The sequence below is a fragment of the Lissotriton helveticus genome, chromosome 1_1 (genome assembly GCF_964261635.1).
Source record: "Lissotriton helveticus chromosome 1_1, aLisHel1.1, whole genome shotgun sequence".
Classification (NCBI taxonomy): Eukaryota; Metazoa; Chordata; class Amphibia; order Caudata; family Salamandridae; genus Lissotriton; species Lissotriton helveticus.
The window spans coordinates 74,757,291-74,773,848 of NC_136057.1; positions in this window are offsets into that span (position 1 = coordinate 74,757,291).

Here is a 16,558-nt window from a genome sequence, read left to right on the forward strand (position 1 = left end):
CTGATGTTGGTGGTTGGGGTCTCCCACGGATGCTGAGGGCCCCCCTGACATTGAGAGTGTGTGCCTCGGAATATACACTGACTCTGGGGTATTCAGCACGGGCCGACCTGAACCCAGCTGCCTGACCCTAAGATGGCGGCTATTGTGCCCAGGGTTCATTGCGCCCAGGTACCTGGGACTTGCCTGACTCTAAAATGGCGCCCAGACTTAAATTTATGACTATGAGACCCCATCTAAGCTTGGAGACCGTTTACTCTACCGTCTTGGGCCCCCACGAGGTTTTTTCACTCCCACTGCTGATCTGCCAGATCTGACCCGCTTCCCAGCTCCCTGCCCCCCCCCCTCCTTCCCTCTTTCCTCTTTCCTCTCCTGGGGACTGGTTTCTTCTGTCTTGGACTTTTGCAACTCTAACTATTGTAACCATGTGCCCTTTACCAAAGCACTCCTTCTCCCCTTGTTGAGAAGGGATCTAGCATTTATACCCTGGAGTATGTAGGTAAAGACACTCGGGATCCAGACTCTTCTCCTGCTACACCTCGGCGACGGGAACTTATACTCGGCTGGGTTATTGTCTCATTTATTTTATTTTATTTATTTATTTATTCATATTCTTATAGCGCGCATGAATCAGCCCCGAAGGGGTATCTCCGCGCGTAGCTTCTGAGTGAGTCGAGAGAACTTATTGAGTGGATGGCAATAGGAAGCAGATACCTACGGGTGACTACGCGCTCTATAAAAATTTTTAATAATAATAATAATAAAATTAATCTTGGGTGAATAGGTGTGTTTTTAGTTTTTTCCTAAAAGAAAGAAGATTAGATACTTGTCTCAACTGTGGAGGGAGGGAGTTCCAAAGCAAAGGGCCTTTGAGAGAGGGTGCTCGGCCACCCTGTCTCGCTCTGGTGACTTTGGGTACATGCATCAGCATGGTGTTGCTGGAGCGCAAGGCACGTCCAGGAGAGTAGGGGACAAAAATGTCTTTTAAATATTTGGGACCGGACCCATAAATGCACTTATGCATTATGCAGCAAAGTTTAAAATTGACCCGTTGTGACACTGGGAGCCAGTGAAGGTGGGAAAGGAGAGGGCGTGACGGGGTACGGGGGGGGCATTCAAGATGAGTCTTGCTGCGGTGTTCTGCACCACCTGCAGTCTGCGTAGTTGTTCATGATTGGCAGAAATGAGTAGACCATTGCAATAGTCTACCCGCCCGAGAACTAGTGCCTGTACCAGCGTTTTCCTGTGGATGTCTGGCAGGAAGGGAAAATGCGCCGTAGAAGACCAATTATTCGGAAGCACGTCCCCGTGACTTGACTGACATGATCTTTTAGAATCAGTGTTTGGTCCAGGCGTACTCCCAGGTTTTTGATGGTCTGTTTGGGCGCAGGAACAGGTCCTAGCTCAAGTGGCCACCAATCCGGAGACCAGAGCAGGGAGGCCCCTCCAAACAACATGACTTCGGTTTTGGTCACATTGCATTGGAGGAAGTTCTGGGCCATCCATCCTGCCACAGCTCTCATACCATTTTGGAAGGATTGCATGACTGCAGGTGTGATAGTTTGGAAGGGAAACAACAGCTGGGTGTCATCAGCGTAGGAGATTGGGGAGAACCCGTAAGATCTTATAATCTCCGCCAAGGGGGCCACATATACGTTGAATAACGTGGGGTTCAGGCATGAGCCCTGTGGTACACCCTTGGTGAGCTTCCTACAGATAGATTTATGGGAGCCTAGTTTGACACCTTGTTGTCTGTCTGCAAGAAAGCTTTCGAGCCACGCAAGGGCGGTCCCTTTTACTCCCACTCCCTTCAAGCGGTCGAGAAGGATTTTGTGCGACACCGTGTCGAAGGCAGCGGACAAATCCAATAGCACCAGAATCACTGAGCTCCCTATAGCTGGCACGGCAGGTTAGGGAGGTTTCCTATCTGGCGTGGTATGTATCTGACCACTCCCCACTTCTGGTGTGCATGGCGAGGGGCCGCTGTGGAGATTATACAGGCAGTTTATTTGCTGGCGGTGTCCGTCATGGCAATGAAAGTGACCATGCCCCAGCATATTTTTAATAAAGCAATAAAAAGAATATATAATCACACTCTCATAATTTATTTTTCAAATGTTGTCAAAATAAATTTCACTGAAGTACAATATTGTGTTCTGGATATCAAAAAATAGAATTTAGAATAATCACCACAAACTCTGATATTACAGTAAACAAGTTGTAAAAATTGTTTGAATGTATCAAAAAATAATAAATGTGAGCACCACAAACACCGATATTACAGTAAAGAAGTCACCGAGAGACGTGGGACCGGACCTCTCGAAAGACCCCTGAGAAGCTGACTGCGCAGCACCCGAGGCACCCTTGATGCTGTGCTCTAGGGTTTGAGAAGCCCCAACCTCAAGCAGCCCTTGCACCGAAGATCAGCCCCCCAGCATCTCCACGATCTGCGTGGGGCCCTTTTGCACTGTGCCACTCGACGCGCCATCCCGGCCACTTGCCACGTGGCTAGCGGCCATCTTGGCAACAACAACGACGAACTACACTGCTGGTCTGGTTGCTCCAGACTGGCCCTTGCTCCCCTGAAAAGGAGCACCCGCTCTGACCTTGCTGGTCCAAGTGAGAAGCTTGAATCACTTCCTGCGTGGCTTGCTTTAGCCAAGGCCTGTTTGCTCCAATCAAGTTGCCGACACCGCCATCAGCGAGAGCCTACGTGGGACAGTTCGTGATCGACTCCTGGTTGTCCTTGACCTCTTCGTGTCCACGTGGCTGCAGAGACAATCTTCACCTCATTGCCTGTTTGCACCCAACATCGCCTGGTTCCTTCCTGGTTCCACGGTAGTCACTGGCTAGTGACTTTGAACATTGTCCCCTCTGCTTTCAGGTCTTCACCTCTTCAGATCCACCCTTGGATCCACCGGAACTCTTCACATCGAGCCGCCTGCAGCATCTTCAGCTCCAAGCACCATCGACCTGCGTGACGAAACCCGACACTACTTCAAGCCTATGCACCCGCTTCCTGTAGGTGAGGTAACTCAGCAATGCCGGTGTTCCCACACTGGTACACACCTCTAGTGTCTGTGTCTAAAGTTGTATCCTCCTAGGTAACTCGGAAGGTTCCTTAACAACTAACTTTGTAACTTTTACGCACCATTGACAGTGCATTGGTGCATGCGTGCACTTTCAGCACTGCACCCGAGTCCCGCGGGCCTTTCCCGACTTCATCACTGCTAGTCTCGAATAGCTCCAGCGATTCCCCAGGCCCTAGGCCTCTTCACTTTCCCCATAGTGGTTCTTATACCACTATTTTAGTATATGGTTTAGGTGGCCCCTAGGGCTCATCCATAATTGTGCAACTTTTGTATATTTAAACTGTGTTTTGTTTTAACGCATTTGCTTCTGTGCTCATAAAGAGTATAGGGTATATTTGTAGAAATAAATCTATATATATTTTCAATATATATCTGTGTGGTGTCCTTTCATTTGGTATTCAAGGGGATTGTGTACGGTAAAACAGCTTGCTTCACATGCCTTTACAGAGTTTAGCCTAAGACTGCTTAGTCCATGCTACCCCTAGGATAGCTTGTCTATAAGGTTGACTTTACAACCTCCACCATAAGGGTTGCTTGGCATGGTACAAGGTGATCACTAGAACTAGTGAGCATCATATACCAGGCCAACTTCTCAGATCAGTGACAAGGTCAAAACTAGAAAACGATGAGCCTGGCACTGCCTGTGATACTTACAAACTTGCGCCAGCCGCCCGGCCATCAAACCGGAACATTCCTTGTATGGACAGTTGATCCTCCGACCAGCTGGGATGCATGTCTGAACCTCTCTTTTCTCAACCGGCCGTAACACAAGCTACTATGATGCACACGCCGCAATGGAAAACAGGGATGTGAAACATCTCCATGTACTACATGACAGGCACCATGCTGTGACTGTCACTTGGTACAGGGATATGTTGGGGGGGCACCATAGGTGCCCAACCCAAGCAAAAGGGCCAGTGATGAAGGGGGCCCGCTAAGAGCCACTAATGTTCCTCCCTGCCACCCTTGTGGCAGGGAGTGGAGGGAACATGATAATCCACACAGACAACATTTTAGGATGGGGAGTCCCTACGCCGCACCAACATCGAAATGAGGCCCATAACATTGTATATAAATAAATCAAATCTACTATGCAATAGTTGTTAGCACCAAAGTTGTGATTTTTATGTATCAGCTACATGATTTACAATTCATATTGATCATTTCAAGCAAGTACCCAATTCGATTTAAAATGTCTATAATTAAATTGTAATAAAAAAAACAATAGTTGGAAAATTAGAGTACCATCAATGGTGAATTTTTTAGCCAGTCTACGTAATCCATTCTTCTTCATTTTACTAAAACCTTCAGGATACACATTACGGCTTACATAATCCAGAAGCTCTTGATACTTTGTGGCATCCATTTCTATTGAAAATAATGAAAAAGTGTGACAAAAGTCAATCGAACATCATAGATATAAGTTCCCAAGTTTCCGTACTCACATTGGTCGTAACTGGACATACCTTTCTTGATTTCAGTTCAAACCATGTGCTTTGCAACACTGCAAAAAGACTGGGAGGATATTTTCAAGTTTGGCGGCCGCTAAACGGATGCCATGCAACTGGCCCAGGACCACTAAGCTGCCATGTCACCCACCGGACAGATTATGAATAATTTTATGGCCTGGCGTGCAGCGTATCAGTGCTCCAGAGTGGCAGTGTAAAGGCTGAGGTGCTCGGAGTCGGATCCCTCGCCCGGCCGTGAACACTGCCTCGGTGAAAGACGTGAGATGAGACGGCGGAGTGGCCCCTGGTTCAGCACAGGGTTTGCAGCGTGGTGTGGAACTGCAGCTGGGCCGAGCAGTGGGTGGCGCTGAGCCCAGCATCGCCCTGAGGGGTGCCATACAAATTCCAGGACTGTGACCGGTTCCACTGGGTTGGCCCTGAAGGTGTCTGGGCAAGTGGAGGAACTCTGGTGAGGCCACTGACGAGCAGCGAGTCAGCAGGAGAGAGAGTGATGGCCACGAGGATTCGCTCCCACTCTCGACCTGCAGGTAGAACACCGGGAATGGATTGGACCCCTACACGACTGTAGGAGATTGCCATCTACTGCATAGTTGCCCCCAACTTTTTGCTGTGTATTCACTGTTTTCTGACTCTAGTCGAGCTGTAGCCCTGCTAATCAGGAGCCCAGCTCCTCTTCTTCCTCGCTAAATTGTTGTGAGTACCTTAGGTACAGATCTAATTGGATACTAAGGTCACCCTGTGAGTCCCTAGCATATGGTACCTTAGGGACCTAGGGCATGGGTACCCCAGAGGCCTACCAGGGGCTGAAGCACATATTGTGCTACCCCATGGGACAGCCACCTAAAAGACACAACCAGGCTGCTACTGCAGCCTGGGTAAGGTGGTGCTTGCAGCCCTTACAGGGATATAGGTTCACTATATCCTACCCTAATACAACACATATAGGGCAGGGTGCATGGTTATGTGTGAGGGGGACCCTCAGCATGAGCAGAGCCCCTCTGCAACTTCTGTTATATCGATTTCGACGTTGTTTATAGTGCAGCCATACTATATACTCTTAAGTGCATTATATAGCTCGCGGGCAAATGCTATCTTGAGAATGGCTGCACCAAACCATGTCGTGTTTGGTGTCAAACATCTTGTGATCATACCCCCACTCCAGTACTGGAGGGGGGGTATGATTCCACCCTACTCAGGGGGTGACATGGCACAAGCTGCAACTGCCGGTAACCATTTTAAAAGGGCACACGCATCACAAAATGGAGTCCACTAGCCACAGACAAGAGTCTGGCCTTCTGGTGCTGGACGAAACTCCAGCCCAGGCAGCTGGACAATAGGTATCCTGTCACAGGGAGGTGTAACCTCCTGAGGCTCCTGGTCACTGGCTAGTAACCCAGACTCTGTCCCCTCTGCTTTCAGGTCCTCTTCTTCAAGATCTTCATCTTCAACCTGCACGACATCAACGACTCTCCTTTCCAGCAGCAGTTCTTCCTGTTTTCCCATTGAAAACGAGACTTCGACCCGACACCGAAAACGACCTATGCACCCGGCTACCCAGGGGCAGGTAACAGTAGTACCTGGGAACTATCGTGGGTGTGGGTCCACCTTGAGCTTAAATGTAAACGCCTGAACTCAAACTCTTGCTTGAACTGTCTAGATTCCTGCTATTTCCAACTGCGACATTCCCATAGGGTTTCACAGGGATACCTGTCCTAGTTTAAGTACTGCACACGTCCCCCGTGGGTCCCCTTCCTCACTACCTTGGGTGGTTTCGTAAGGGGCCAGCGATCCTAAGTGCTCTAGGCACTGCCTGTTGAACTGTCGTGGTACGTATACCACTTTTTAGGGCTCGGGCCTACGTCTCCACGAAGTGGGGCGGGGCTTCCGAGCTCTTATGTATTAGAAAAAAAAAAGAATTCTGAAAAGGGTCTGGGCTGCCACATTCCAGAAAGCGCACGGTTTTTGCGTGTGGTATTTTGCCATGTGCATGGTAATTGGTCCAGGCAAGGCTGTGTTTAAGTAAGGCAGCAAGCCATAGGGCTTAACAATTTGTCAATGTCCACTTCCTGCATAAAGTGTTCAGACACGCGCAGAAGAATACATAAATCCTCAATTACCAGCTGTCCGAGGTGCCGGTAATTGAAGGCAGATGGTGCTGGGAGCGTGTGCTCTGCTGTGTTTTTTTTCCCTTCAGCACACACACACACACACACACACACACACACACCTTTGCACAATGGTGCCTGCTTGTGCATCATGGAGCAGTGCAGTGGGAGAATGCAGGAACAGGCCTTTTTTAGTAAATATAGCTCGCCAATATTTCTCTCTCAATTGAACCACGCACACAGAAATATTGATTGCTGGGATCAGTTGCGCTTACATTTAGTAAATTTGCCCTTTACTTTCCACTTTTTTTCAAGTTTCTTACCTAAAATATTCATCACCCCTGGTCCATTTTTTAGATCACCAGACCTCTCCATCTTTATCCTTTACCCCTTCTCCCCCACCCCCAGTGGTCATCCATATTGTTACTTCTTCTAAGCTTACTTAGTATGTAATAAGCAGTTTATAAGGAGACAATCACATCACATGGGGCTCTAAGGCTGGTACACTGACATAGAAGGGAGGCTCACACTAACATCAGAAAACTGATACAGGAGTAGAGTAGTGAGTAAAGTAGTGAGTGCAGAGTAGTGAGTAGAGTAGTGAGTAGAAAGTAGTGAGTAGAGTAGTGAGTAGAGGAGTGAGTGGAGAGTAGTGAGTAGAGTAGTGAGTAGTGAGCAGAGTAGTGAGTAGTGAGTGCAGAGTAGTGAGTAGTGAGTAGAGTAGTGAGTAGTGAGTAGAGTAGTGAGTAGTGAGTAGAGTAGTGAGTAGAGTAGTGAGTAGAGTAGTGAGTAGAAAGTAGTGAGTAGAGTAGTGAGTAGAGTAGTGAGTGGAGAGTAGTGAGTAGAGTAGTGAGTAGTGAGCAGAGTAGTGAGTAGTGAGTGCAGAGTAGTGAGTAGAGTAGTGAGTAGAGTAGTGAGTAGAGTAGTGAGTAGAGTAGTGAGTAGAGTAGTGAGTAGTGAGTAGAGTAGTGAGTAGAGTAGTGAGTAGAAAGTAGTGAGTAGAGTAGTGAGTAGAGTAGTGAGTGGAGAGTAGTGAGTAGAGTAGTGAGTAGTGAGCAGAGTAGTGAGTAGTGATTGCAGAGTAGTGAGCAGTGAGTAGAGTAGTGAGTAGTGAGTAGTGAGTAGAGTAGTGAGTAGTGAGTAGAGTAGTGAGTAGTGAGTAGAGTAGTGAGTAGAGTAGTGAGTAGAGTAGTGAGTAGTGAGTAGAGTAGTGAGTAGAGTAGTGAGTAGAGTAGAGTAGTGAGTAGAGTAGTGAGTAGAGTAGTGAGTGCAGAGTAGTGAGTAGAGTAGAGTAGTGAGTAGTGAGTGCAGAGTAGTGAGTAGAGAAGTGAGTAGTGAGTAGTGAGTAGTGAGTAGAGTAGTAGCTTCGAGGTCGACCGCCCTAGCCGTGTGGTCACATTCTCTCCTGGATAGTTATCCACTGCCTATTGCATCCATACATAAAGTGGCGGAGTCCAGGTGCAATTGGCAACGGCAATGGGGGTAGTGGACTCCTGGAGAACCCAACATCCTAGAGTAAAGGATTACTCCTTTTTCTCTGCATTGCATGACCTTCATGTATGGCTAGATGCCATACTAAGTTCCCCTGAAGTGCACGAGGGGGTGCAAAGCAGTGAATATCTTACCAGAGTAATTTCCAGTACTGGTAAGGATGCAGGGGTCTCGTGCGAGGCCTAAAATACCCACCTGGCGTCTACGGCCTGACGCCCTAGATGACCAGGGTTTGCGTGAAATGGTAGGCACTGCAATTGACCAATTCCTCCAAGATAATTATTATTATTATTATTATTAGGTTTTGTAAAGCGCGTAGTCACCCGTAAGTATCCCAGCGCTAAGATCCGGACAAACCAGAGGGTAACAGGGGGAGAGAAGGAGGAAAACAGAAGATCAGGGGAACAGGTAAGTTTTCAGTCGCTTCCTGAATCGGAGGTAATCTGGTTCCGTCCTAAGATCCCGGGGGAGGGAATTCCAAAGGCGGGCAGCGTTGACAGAGAAGCGCCGTCCACCCGTGCGCACCTTCTTCACTCTGGGAACAGTGATGAGGTATTCATGGCCAGATCGGAGGGATCTTGAGGCTTTGTAGGGCCTGATGAATTTTTTTAAGATGGGGGGCCTTTATCCTGTAGGAGCTTGTGTGACAGACAGAGAGCTTTAAACTTCACTCGCTCTCTCATTGGAAGCCAGTGGAGATGTTTCAGGGCTGGTTTGGCTGAAGATCTAGCCGGGGTGTTGGTTAGAATCCGGGCCGCGGCGTTCTGGATCCTTTGCAGTTTATTAAGGGTTGCCTCGGGAGCTCCCAAATAGATGGTGTTGCTGTAATCTAGCCTTGATAAAATGAGGCCTTGGATTAGCAGTTTCTGGGAGACAGGCGGGAGTAAGGGCAAAATCTTCCTGATAGATTTGAGGAGCCCAAAGCAAGTCCCAGCTATTTTTTTGGCTTGAGTCTTGAAAGACAGATCTTTTTCAAGCCAAATTCCCAGGCTCTTAATCTCAGACTTGGGAGCAGGGGGTTCACCCAGGCAGGGGGGCCAGATATTCTAGGTAAAAAAAGACCGCCAGTAGTGGCAAGCCCTGTCGCTCAACCCACTGAGCAGGGTGGCACTTTTTAAAATGATGATTCTTCCCCGATTCCTCTACATCATTCAAAACACCCCATTCCATACTCCCTGGACCTGGTTCCGGTGTTCATACAGCTTGACCGCGAGGTTCCTCTGGAATGGTTCGCGTCCACGCATGGTCCTCTCTCGCTTCCCAATTCCACCCATCGACGGAGGCATGGGTATGACAAACTTGTACCTATATTACCTAGCAACCCGCCTCCTAATATTGCTCAACTGGTTTAATGGTGGCTGGTCCGACCTTGCCTACAGGACCGAGTTGAAAGACCTGGGACTCTCTCTAATCCAGACTATGATGTACGGGGGACCCATTCCCAGGACCACACCCACAGTATCCCGTGCAGGTTTGCTGGCCTCGCGTGACTCCCTATGCCATACCAGTTGGGGGAATAGGCTGACCCAGCAAACACCCCTCTGGCAAGGCACATGGCTTTTAGAAGTCTGGAACCCAGAGGGTTTCCGGGGATGGGATCTTATTGGTAATTCGCAACTCGGCGATGTTTTGGGTCAGTGACCATGTACGTTCCTTCTTGGACCTTCAAGTCAGATGCTCACTCCACCCATCACAGTTTTATAGGTACTTACAACTCCGCCACGCCCTCCGCGTGCACATAGTAACAGGCATGTTGCTTCCCGAACACAGTCCCTTAGAAGCACATATCACAATAGGGGGCCTTAGGGAGGAGGGGTATCACGCATTTATCGTTCCTTAACTAACAACGGCCCCACCTCCCTCGACCCGCTGAGGACTAGTTAGGAGTCATGGCTAGGTGCGCTGGAGGATGACGACTGGAGAGACACTTTGATGGCTCCCAAATCCATCACTGTCTCAGCCAGGCTGCGCTTGGTCCAGCTATACAAACTTCATACCTCCTATCTTACCCCTGACCGCCTACATAGGGAGGCCTAACGCCATACCCATCCTGTACAGGCTGAGGGGCAGAACCCGCAGATTTTTTCCATATGGTATGGTCTTGCCCCCTCATAGCTTCCTATTGGAAGTCACTGGTAGCGGAACCTACGGAGGTGCTGGGATGGGAGGTCCCTCACAACCCCTTGAACATACTACTGGACAGCTCTAGAGCAGACAAATTAATCTTAGGTACCGCCCTTGTGATAACCAAACGGGCCATTGCTGTGTCATGGAAGAATCCCGTCCCGCTAAACATAGCCAAATGGCGCAAAGGAGTAGACTGGTGCACCACACAAGAACAACCGCAGTTAGTGGTCTGGGGATGCCCGGCTAAACATCGCAAAATTTGGGGCAAATGGTTGGGAACGGTTGGATAATCAGAGTCCCTGTCTCTTCTGGTTCTAACCTTATGTATCAGTCGGAGGGCGGAGATATGGCAATGTAAACCACCATATTATTGTTTTACTTGCCTTTTATCGTCTGTTATTATTCTGCTGAAGGTGCTATGCTGTTTATGTTTATTTTCTTTATTGTCTTTTCACAAAGTCAATAAAATTGATTATAAAAAAATATAAATTTTCTCTGTGTAGTTAAAAAGTCTCCATATTGCGCTGCAGCCAAATTGGGGTTAAATCAATTATAATCACATCCTCAGCGTACATTAAAAGGTGGATTTATTCTGATTCTAATTGAGGTGGAAATATATTTACCTCCTGCAAAATGTATTGAATAAGTCATAACTGCTGATAATATAGTCCAGTCTAGATAGCCCTGATGGACCCTTCCGCATATATGAACCTGGCACATCTCCTCTCGTTCTCCCGTTTAAATTTATCCCATTGATTTCATCCATTCGTTCCAATATGATTTTCCTTCTTTTATTAGTTTTGAAATGGTCTGGGAAAACTGCCGCTGGCATAGAGCAGGACGGAATTCCGAAATGCATGCAGTAAAGAATTAGAAATGTTTGCTTTAACGCTTTGCCTGCTTATGACGGAACCACGCCGTCATGAGCTATGGGCGGCTTGTGTTCATGACGGCGTGGTTCAGTCATGCGGCTGCCGCTCCGCCCACGCGGCATTAATTCCCCGTGACGGAACCACACCGTCCTGAGCACACGCCGCCCATGACTCATGACTGTGTGGTTCGTTCATGAGCGCCGAAGCGCCGCGCCCGCCCCCTAGCCCCCCCAGCGCCGCGGCATAATTCGCATCGTGACCAAGGTGTTAAAATCACCCATTAGGAGTATCTCATTAGTACCTAGGGTGATATTTATTTGGTCGAATGTGTTTGAGTATTGTATCTTGTTCAAACCCAGGAGGAACAAAAATGTTAAACAGAAATATTGACTTAGCATGAGCATTTTTATCTAAGTGCTTTAGGTTAAGCCATTGCACATTAGTGCTATTTAGGTGAATTATTTCAAGGTCCCAGCTTAATTCTTCTTGTAACAGGATAGCCAGGCCTCCCTTTGCATGACCTTGTCTGGTCCTTGTGGTTGGAGTTTTGAAGATGAAGTAGTTTATTTGGTCAAAATGATCGACTAACCAAGTTTCCTGTAGGCACACTATTGAACGTTGGATTCCTAGCAGCCAAGATATTTTATGAAGTTTTAAACCCGCTATGTTCCAGGAGATGATAGTGGAGCTGTTGCTGAAAAGAACGCTTGGCAGTCTTTTCATGTTTGTTTTCATTAAGTTGTTTGGTAACCACGACCATACATTCATTACTGTGTAACCTTTGTAACGATGTAACCTGTAACTATGCTCTGATGCTCATGTAAAGCGCTCTGATACCTCCGGGTCTAGCCAGCGCTATATAAAACCTTTTTAAATAAGTTCTCATTTTACCTGTTACTTATGTGGTTTTCATTATCTTGGTTCCATATCCGTCTATCTCAACTCTTTTTATTAGTTTATCCGGCAGTCCCAGTTTACACTGAACAGCATATGTATTCCTAAAACCACCGCTTCCATTTCATACAGCCAAGAAACAAAATATTGGCGCATTGTGGACTGCCTGCATTGAAACGTTTGATGATTTAATTGATGCACTGGAAGAAGGAGATAACAAAAAGATAATCAAATATCTCAAGAACTTTGCAGGTGAAGGACTGAAGCAACTGATAAAGAAAATATACAAGCTAAAGAGACTTCTTACCATCAAAGCAAAGAGGTGCTTAATATAAAATTCAATCCAGTGCTACATTTTTATTATGAGCAATATACTTTCAGGCAAGAAAAACAGAACTTTATTGAAACGATCGGCGAATTTGTAGAAAAACTTGACATTCAATTGAAATACTCTATTGCGGTCATTAGACCATAAAAATGCAAGTACACAAAAATGATTATACAAGCATCCACCACGGCTTAACTCAAGGCCCCAGGGTCCTATATTACTATTGCAAGTTATTATCCCGCACCCAAATAAATAAGCAAGGTACATAACAACACATACATAGTGCAGTATTAATAAAATATACAGTTAATACACAGGAATAGATCTGATACATCTAAGAATAATAAAACATTAAAAATCACTCTTTAAAATCGCATATAAAAATTAAGAAAGATAGAGGGAGCCCGATTACAAATAGAAAAAGAGAGTCTTTTCAGCTTAATCCTGTGCATTACTTTTCAGAAGCGACTTGCGCATACACCACATAGAGAGTAGGAAGCGTGACACCGCACATACAATTGGGGATAGAGTGTTGTATTTCATCAATCTAAAAGCCTCTTCACAGTGCTTGGTCCCGAGGTTTCTACATATTTGGATCAGCCAACGGCTTCTAGATTTTCTTTAACCTTGGCAGAAAAAGAATACATGTAGCTCTGACTCCACTGCATTGTTACAGGCCGGACAACCTGGAGAGAGTGTACATGCCCATTTGTAGAGAATGCGCTCAGCGGGAGAATCTAATGTCTAAACTGAATATACAGTTTTCTCGCTAGCGCAGGTTGTATCTCATCCAGGACAGACTCCAAGATGTACTGGTCTTTTATTCTCAGAAACGCAACTGTTAGTGAACCTGTTGCTGCGCACACCTGTAAACGGGCAAGATTGCCCTCCCTGTAGCGCCAAACCAGTTCCTTTCTAGCGATTGTAGTACAAGCTTCCTCAGAGTTATGCCATAAACCCGCTTTGCCCAGCTCCGAAAATGAGTTCCTGACATACTATAGCCACTGTATTTTCCCTGCGCCCTGCAGGCCAGGATCTCCTTTAACTCGTCCCTATACATAGCCAGTTCCGGGGTTACCTATATGCAACGCCAATAAATCAGGGGTCTAAGGGCAATTTCGTATGCAATTGGCTTAACCCCCAAGTCCAAACGAAGCGGTGTAAAGGGAGAGCTGAGGGGTGGACCAAATAAGTGCCTGATAAAAGTGTTCTCAGACTTGGTGATATTTCTGAGAGAACTATACCCCCAGAGTTCAGCCCGTACATTGCAGCGCCTCATGTTTTCAATTTATAGATTTCCAAAAGTGGTCCTATAGGTTTATGGAAGGAGTTCCTGAATATCTACAACAACCCTCCTGTGTTCTGCGCTAGCTTCAGACTTCTTTTATAGATTATGGTCCCCTAGTCCATTTTTTCCGTTAAAGTAACCCCAAGGTACTCAAATACAGAGACCCTATCGAGTGGGACATCGTGCATGCTGGGATTAGGGCAAATATGAGCTGGTTGGATCAAAGACCATGGGGCTTATTTACAAGCCCCTTGAGCTACTTTTGCGTCATTCTCCCCATGTTAAAAATGACGCAAAAGTGGCGCATGGGGCTTGTAAATCTGCCCCCATATATTTGGTCTTTTGGCAGTTAATCACAAGACCTCTACTGTCACAGAAAGCCTTGAAGTTGTCGAGGAATCTGTATACCCCTCGGTGACTTTGAGAGCAGGATAGTGGGATCGGCAAACATCATGGAAGGTACTTTGTAGTTCGCTATCTTGGATGCATCATTATCCTCCCCAGCATTCAATAGGTCTACAAGTGCATTTATAAATAGACAAAAAGGGTGGGCGCTAGCACACATCTCTGTCTTACCCATCCATCTATAGCTATGGGAGTGGTAAGTTTACCATGTTTGTTGAACTTGATTTGGGCATAATTGCCTTTGTGCAAACACCTAAGCATATAGCAAAGATAGGACAGCACTTCCAGATCACTTAAGACAGCCCACAGTTTATCTCGTGGTACCAGATTGAACGTAGATTTTAGGGCCACAAAGATCAGATAAAGGCCTCTATGGACACCGCTTTCCAGGACAAGAGTTAGAGCCTGAATATTTGGTCTATATTGGACGTGTTTTTCCAAAAGCCAGCTTAGAATGGGCTCAATATTTTAAATTCGTCCATCCAGGTCTGGAGATGATCCAACAGTACCCGAGAAAAGATTTTCTGGCTGACGTTAATTAAACTTATGGGTCTGTAGTTGCAGGGGAAAAGTGGTGAGCCCTTCTTGTGAACCGGCAAACTTTCCACACCCGTTCATGTTGCTGGACTTGACATTCCCTGCAGTACAGGTTAAACAAGGTCCACAAATAGGAGCCCCAGATAGTCGGCTCTATGCAAAAAAGTTCTCCTGGGATCTTGTCAAGATCTGGAGCTTTGCTTATGGCATTGATTACTTCGGTAAGCGTTATCGAAGGGGCCTTGGAGCAGATGTCCTGTGGTGGAGAAAAATCTTTAACTTTACTAGTGCCCTCATCCTCCAACCTAAGATACAGGGCCTCAAAATGTTGCTTCCAGACATCGGCTGCAATGTTTGGTTCGATGGCCTGCTTCCCTTTACCTGCTACCAGTATAAACTATACACCTGAAAGTCTTCATGTCATGGGTGGATAGGGCCTGTTTCAAAGTATCCCACTCGTCCAGCTCCCACAGTTTTTCTGCTTTGGTGATGCTAGCTCTATACAGCGCCCTCTTTTCTCTGATTAGGGATCTATCTCTTGCTTTGATTGCCTCTATCAATGCTCACTTGGCCATCTGACAACTGCCCTTAAACAAGGGGTGTTTGGTCTTTTTACATGCACTTGGGTATGGTGGGGGAAAAGAAATATCAGCCAGAGTGGAAATCAACACCTCATGGGTCTCTGTAACTCGAATGAAGGAGATGAATGTACCATCACTGGAAATGGACTGTTCCGCGGCCACTAGGTACAGAATCACTAAGTCCTATAGGGAAGCCATCCTATCATGGGATTGCTGTATGGTTGACCACCGGACTCTTCTTCTATTGTTGGTCTAGGTTAATCTGTCATCTTTCAGTATGTTTAGATCAGAGACTTCCTCATTAAATGGCAGCTCTAACTCTAAGATTAGAGGATTATGGTCACTGTCGTGTCGGGTCAGAACCTCAATGTCCACCACCCGGCACCAAATGCTGATAGATATCAGGATGTAGTCTATGATAGAAGAGTGTCCTGGTCAATTAAAAGTGTGCTTCCCTGGTGTGTCTGATTAGTTTGACCCTTACAAACCTTTAGGGAGTGGTTTAGGGTGGGGGATTTAATCTAGAGCACCAGCGGTGTCTAGGCCCTGGTTGGCAAAAGGTTATCCTTGGGAATTGACCAATGTAGGTCTTCTTCACAGTCTTCAAATTGGAGGTTTGTACAATGATTAAGGCATGCAGGGGGTACTGAAACACCACAATGGATACAGGTAATGCGCTGGTGATCAGGGCTTTTGGTTGCTATACAAATTACTGTGTGCGCGAGAGACAATGCCCATATATTGTAGTAAGCTAGGTCCAGTAGACGTTTCCATGACAACCCAGTCCCTTCTCTTGGCCCAGCAAAGACTGCAATAAGATTAAACAAATACACACTGGCTGCACACAAGCCTTAATGAAAGCATGGCGCCATGAGAAATACTAAAAAGGTGTGACAAATGTACTTTAGTGCAGGAATGTGGTGAGATGTACTATAATGTGTTACACTAACCCCTGATGCGTGGCACTTTGCACGGCCGATACTTGAAAATGCCTCCTCCATGGTGGAACATCATGAAAACTCTTGCACCTAAATTCAAAACGAAAGTGAAAAACAGAATCAATAAAGAATATCTTTCACCCAGTCTAAATACAGAAAGGCAGACTCTCTGATCCCTAGAAGATAAGTGGAAGAAGCCATCAGCACCCACTCCCTATAACGTACAACAGCCTAGGAAAAAAAGACTCCAGTAACATTAAATACAGAAGCTGTTTCCCTCAAAATTAAATAAAAGCACCTAAAAGTGATTGAATTCATCAAACTCCTCCTTTACTCAAGCATGTCCCTAAATTGCAGATTTGTAAATGTGCAGGAACTTTCACAGATAAGACACAAGTGCCACCCAGCCCAGGCCAAGGGTGCCTTGCCTTTTG